Raw genomic sequence first — 6,367 nt, 5'->3', positions numbered from 1 at the left:
CCCAATGAATTAGGTCTGAAAAGATGAGTTCTATATTAGGATGGTAAAAGGAAGGCAGTTAGAAATTTGGGTGGATGCAAGAAGGAACCATGAGGGTTCAGAAAAATCTCTAGTACTACCAGGGAAGTTTCATTAAGTTGTCGTGTGTTTCGTAAGCAATACCAATAGTATAATTAGACTTTTGCTCCTTTACCCTAGCCATTTTGCTTCTCTTGTGTTATTTTTCTTCTATCATATTTGGCTTAAATACCATTTCATTCCAGTGCTTCCCTTCCTCCATTCCCTCCCCAAGCCTTTTTCCTGATGCCTGCTAAAAGGCCCCACATCTGATATTAACCTAAAACTTTCTTGATTTCTTAAAGTGAGTTATTCATTAACAGAACCTAAATTACTGGTTGTTAGGCAAATCTAATTCTTTCAAACTACAGATCTGCTCAGAGAAATCTGTAAATCTAGAATAGAAATAAGTGAAGCTTTGTGCCAATTGTTAGGTCTAAGTAGAGGTTTGGGAGAGAGAAGAAAAGTTACTCATTTGCCGGATTCCACACGGTGAGTCCATGGGGAGGGAATGAAATGTACCACTGGCTTGACAGGCAGCTCAGGGAGACACAGCTGCAGCCCACAGGACTGGGCAGCAGCTGCAAGGCTGCCTCTGAGCATGGTCATGGGTCCTAGCTGCAGTGCTCTAAAGATCAAGGATTTTGCCTTCTATTTTCTATGACCAGAGATTCCTGTGCAAAGAGGTATGGCTATCTTCTTTCATGTCCTTTTGTTCAGCAAAAACAAAAGCTAATTAAAGTAAATGTCAGAGGCTGCAGAGAAGCAAAGAGTGGGGGATAGGAGAATGGAGCCGAGAAACTTCCAGGGGCTGGCTGATTATGCAGATAAAGCACATTTGGGAGCTGCATGTCTAGCCATGTATGCAGGCATTTCGGTTATTAGGGTAAAAATGCCACTTCTCTGTGGGTTATTAAAACATGTCTCTAGGCCTCAGGAGCAGAAAGCTGTGCTTCTAGATTCATATTATGTGCATTTTTGTTTTACTCCGTAAAAATCTAGTCTCATTTCTATTTTATACTTTTGTTTACCTCAATCAACATTTTGCAACCAGCAAAGAAACTGGCTCTGCCTATGGATTTTCAAAGAAAATTAAATACTATAGCATCATTACAGTCAGTAGGTTGAACAGGGTCACCATTACTGTTTGTTGCTGCTGCCGTTTTTTCCTTTGGTGTTTCAGATATCTTACAAATCATAATTAAATCTAACCACTTTTTTATTCTTTCAGATACACACTTAAATTGTTGTAGTAATCAACCATTGGATTAAATGACATTTATATATTTTTGATTTAAAAAGCAGAAAAAATATTTAGGGAAATATTTGAGTTGGTCATATAGATATTTAGTACATGAAACTTAAATGTAAATGAAGACACATTTAACAATGATTTTCCATGTAGTTTGAGAGTTTTGGTACATTTTCTGGAAGAACAAACCCGCGAATTTGAATTAGGATTTTTCAGCAAGATTTGTATTTTTCCAGAGCAAAAATGACCAGCAAAGTCAAAATTTACAGCTGAAAATGAATACACTACAGAATTGTTACAAGTCACAAAAGCCTTGATTTTAGAAAGTTTATTAGACTTGAAAATAAGTATTTCTCATCCTTTTTGAAGGAAATGTTTCCTATTTGTGTTTTAATAAGTTGAAATATGAAATCAAAATTAAGTAGTTTTTTCTGCTCTTGACTAAATAGGTCACCAAATCTATTTTTTTCATGTACTTATGAAATAAGCCTGCTACAAACTTAGATCGTATGTACTCTAGCAAAAAGACAGGGCTGAAGCCTTTAGCATCGCTTGGAATAAGCCAGACTCAGAGGCTTTCAGTAGAAGTGAAGTGTAGCAGCATGCCACAGCCAAGGAAGCCCAGAGACATCCAGGGAACAATAGACATCTTGTGGGAAGGGCTGAAATGTATGCAGCCAATTCCCATGGGAACGCCTGTAGTCCTTTCACGCTGTGTGAAAAAGATGCTCCTTCAAAAGAATCTGTAATCCTTTCTTTCAAGGGAAAAATCTGAGAACTTTATTGAAAGTTTCTAGAGCCAAAATGGGACTAAGTTTGTTAATGAGCATTTTTAATACAAGTGAATAAAACGAAAATATTTTGATGCAGAGTAATGTAGTCTAAAGCGTAAGGTAAATAAATATTGCCGTTCTAGAATTTTCTGAAGTGAGGAAGCCAGGGTATACCCTAACCTAAGTTGCAAGCTAGAGGCTGAATTCTTCAGAATAAGTTGGTTTTTTGAGTTAATTATGGTGATTGAAATCTCCCCCAAGAGTTTCAATTATTCTACAGGTAGTAGTATCCCAATAGTGTGGCGATTAAGTCCTCCGGTTCGTGTATATTTTCATTTAGCAGCATCTACAGATGCATAATAGAGTAAGCCACTAATGTTTTATTAGTGGGCATTGAGTGTAGGTCACCTTGAAAAGTAGTAAAGAAAGTAGATGGAGCCCTGGAGGGCCACTCCTTTCTCACTAATAAACACGGGAAAGAGTGCTACACTTCCAAGGAAAACTCAGGTGTTTGGATTACCCAGCCACAGAAAGTTTGAGATACAATGTATTCTAGCCCATTTCTGCTCTGTAAAAACACTCACTGTTATTGTTCAACCTTGGTGGGGGTAGGATCACGGTAAAACTATCTCTCCAGGAAACAAGATAAGGTTGCCAAAAAATCAACAGAGACACATTCAAGAGAATGAAGTTTACAGATGAAAAGTGAACAACCCAGAGGTAAGGACAGGATGACTAAGATAGGGAAAGGACAACAAAGGTATAAATATGGCACAAATGGAAACAACCTAAACATCTTTAGCTCTGTGAACTCAATTTAGTGAACAGTACAGTCGTGTATTAATTTTTAAAAGGTATAGCATGGGAATGTGTTAACTAGTGGATCATCTATAGGAATAATAGTACTCTTAAGGATATGATTGCTGGCACTTTTTCTGTAGTTGCCATATGCCAGGCTCTGTGTTAAATGTTTTACGTCATCTCCTTAAACCTCCCAACAACCCATATCACAATCCTCAGGAGCAAAGGAGGAATTCAAGGCTCAGGGAGTCTAATTAACCTGCCCACATTTACACTGCAGGTAATGGCATAGCTGAGCTTGGAACCCAGTTGAGTCTAGATTCCCATACTCTTATCACTCTGCTCTTCTTACTGGAGTTCCATAGAGTGTCCAATTCAGGACTCTACACCCTTTAAAAAAATAAAACTGGATAAAAATCTAGGGATTAAAAATCAGTAATAATGAATACAGGATTAAAAGGGAAGGCTAAAGCAATATCATCTATTCCATTAAAAGATGAGACTTCATTAGTATATTGTAGATTAGAAAAACTACTAATGAAAAAATACAGCTACTCATGAATGACTGGATTCTTGATTTTTATAAAGGAATTCTTCAAGGGGATAGTTCTCCAAATGTGGATGGCATAAAAATATGATTGATCACCAACTGTCTAGGCAGATTTACGAGGTCGTTCTCCTGGAACATATGACCTGGTTTAACTGGCCACCCTGACCACACCCTTTGAGTAGACACACCCTAGTGATCACAAAGATGAGATTATCTGCAGGATAGCTGCCTGTACGCATTGCCAGAAGAGAGATGATTTGATAGCTATAGATATACCACAGGAACAGACGACTTAGGGGTCGAGAAGAATGCAGTCTTAAAAACGTTGCTTTTTAAAGTGCAGTTACCTGTTTAAAGAATAAAGGAAGGTTCCAGTGCCCTTTTCTCCATCGGAGTGTCAGTAGATTAAGCAGGATAAACCTTTTGCCTGAGTGTTGCTGCAATATTTAAAAGTACAATCCAATATATCTGGTCCACGTGGATTTTTATAAAAAGCTTCCCAGCAAATAACGAAAAAAAGAGAGTACGTATGTTGTGGTTTGTTCTGTTTATCAGCAACTTCCCGCATACTTCAACTTTCAACAATATTACTCTAGAGGCGGAGCAAAGGGATACTTTCTTTAGGAGGTGACTCTTACTGGATGAACACTCAGTGTTTCCAAAACGATTGTGAAATCTCAGGGAGAGGAAGTGTTAATGAAGATGCAGTTCTCTTCTCCTCCCCTGGAGCTCTGAGAGGTGGCTCCCTACAGCCGTTCCGTTCACCTGCTTGAGCTCCTGTTGAAAATTGTTTCCTGCGTGGCTCGCCCCCGCCCCCCATTCTTCCCTGGGAAAGTATAGATTTTCACGAACACAGGGAGTTCTGTTTTCTCTGTTAAAAACAACTCTCCTTTACTGGAGCAGGCTTTGTGTTTCACCCCAGGAAACAGAGCGTTGCACTGGGAGGTAACTCCGCTGGGTGAGGTGCAGCCTGTCACCTGACCGGTCTCTGGGGCTGCCGGTGGCATCAGGCTGCATTCTTTGAATTCTTCCATCCGGTACCGGCTCCGCAATGAACAACTTCAGGTTCACTGAGCTGAGCGGATTCCACTCGCTGTGCCCTCGGAGCCTGCCTGAATCTCCCGCCCAGTCTCAAACCATGCAGCTGAGTAACTGCAAGGGCGCCTTTGAGGAGTAGTACGCAGGTAAAGTAGAGTTTGCGCGGGACAGCTGTGACTCCCTGAAATGTGCCACGTTTGGCGCCGTCATTTGTTTTCGTGGTTTCTGTTTCTCCTCACAGAAAGCTGATTCGCCAGCAAATACCTGCCAAAAAAAAAGAAAAAAAAAAACTAAATAATGAGAACGTGGGCCTCAGATTAGAACCCCTTAAAGATTACGGAAGGAAATTATGAAGGAAGCAAATTAAAGGCAGTAAGAATTTTATAAGCCAGCTTTTAAAAATCATACAAAAAGTATGAGATTTTGGAGTCTGGCGTACCTGGATGTGAATATTGGCTCTGTGTGTAACCTTGGACATGATACTTAACCTCACTGGTCCTATTTCCTCTTAGGTGGTAATATCTAGCTGCAGAGTTGATGGGAGAACTAAAAGAAGAAAGCATCTAGTGTCTAGCGAAAAGGTTGATGTGTAGAAAGTATTTTGAGTATAAGCACATATGTGCATGTGTGTATACGGTATGCTTGTGTGTATATGGTACATGTATATGTACCCGTGCGCACAGGCCACAGGACTATGACATTCATAAGAGTAAGGAGTTTCTCAAAACATGAGGTAGAATTTGATCTGGCTGTGACCTTCCCTGCTATTGCAAAAAGACCAGCAGGAGAAGCCAGACACCTGAGCAAAATATTAATGAGAGCTGCTGAAAAATAAACAACGTGCCTTGCCAGTCCTTATTTAGGAAGGGATGTGCAGCATGTGGAGGTGCGTCCGGAATTGGTAGGTTTTTGGTCTCACTGACTTCAAGAATGAAGCAGCGGACCCTCGCGGTGAGTGTTACAGCTCTTAAGGTGGCGCATCTGAAGTTTGTTCCTTCTGATGTTCGGATGTGTTCGAAGTTTCTTCCTTCTGGTGGGTTCGTGGTCTCGCTGGCTCAGGAGTGAAGCTGCAGACCTTCGCGGTGAGTGTTACAGCTCTTAAAGCGGCGCGTCTGGAGTTGTTTGTTTCTCCCGGTGGGCTCGTGGTCTCGCTGGCTTCAGGAGTAAAGCTGCAGACCTTCGCGGTGAGTGTTACAGCTCATAAAAGCAGTGTGGACCCAGAGTGAGTAGCAGCAAGATTTATTGCAAAGAGCAAAAGAACAAAGCTTCCACAGCGCGGAAAAGGACCGGAGCGGGTTGCTACTGTTGGCTCGGGCAGCCTGCTTTTATTCTCTTATCTGGCCCCACCCACATCCTGCTGATTGGTAGATACCAGTGGTCTGTTTTGACAGGGTGCTGATTGGTGTATTTACAATCCCTGAGCTAGACATAAAGGTCCTCCGCATCTCCACCAGACTCGGGAGCCCAGCTGGCTTCACCCAGTGGATCCTGCACTGGAGCTGCCTGCTAGTTCCGCGCTGTGTGCTCGCACAACTCAGCCCTTGGTTGGTCAGTGGGACTGGGCGCGGTGGAGCAGGGGGTGGCGCTCGTCGGGGAGGCCCGGGCCGCGCAGGAGCCCATGGAGGGTGTGGGAGGTTCAAGCATGGCGGGCTGCAGGTCCCGAGCCCTGCCCCGCGGGAAGGCAGCTAAGGTCGGGTGAGAAATCGAGCGCAGCGCCAGACGGCTAGCACTGCTGGGGGACCCATTACACCCTCTGCAGCTGCTGGCCCGGGTACTAAGTCCTTCATTGCCCGCAGCCGCGGCTGCTCCGAGTGCAGGGCCCGCCAAGCCCACGCCCACCTGGAACTCCAGCTGGCCCGCAAGCACCGCGCGCAGCCGGTGTTCCCGCTGGCGCCT

General features: G+C 43.0%; 1 protein-coding gene across 4 annotated transcripts in view; it reads left to right on the top strand.

Moving 5' to 3' along the window:
* The first annotated feature begins 445 nt into the window (after nucleotides 1-445).
* The window catches only part of VEPH1 (ventricular zone expressed PH domain containing 1), a 262,961-nt gene continuing 257,039 nt past the window's right edge, over nucleotides 446-6,367 (top strand). For 2 of the 4 annotated variants that reach the window (XM_003256345.4, XM_003256344.4), the window contains exon 1: nucleotides 604-743. The gene's annotated coding sequence lies outside the window, so the exon portion shown is untranslated. Of the gene's footprint in view, nucleotides 550-603; nucleotides 744-4,355; nucleotides 4,618-6,367 lie in introns of those variants that run through there. The other 2 variants (XM_030822751.1, XM_030822750.1) reach the window with 2 other exon arrangements.

The sequence above is a fragment of the Nomascus leucogenys genome, chromosome 11 (genome assembly GCF_006542625.1).
Source record: "Nomascus leucogenys isolate Asia chromosome 11, Asia_NLE_v1, whole genome shotgun sequence".
NCBI lineage: Eukaryota > Metazoa > Chordata > Mammalia > Primates > Hylobatidae > Nomascus > Nomascus leucogenys.
Note: the sequence above shows the minus strand (reverse complement) of the source record. Positions and strands in the feature narration are given on the sequence as shown.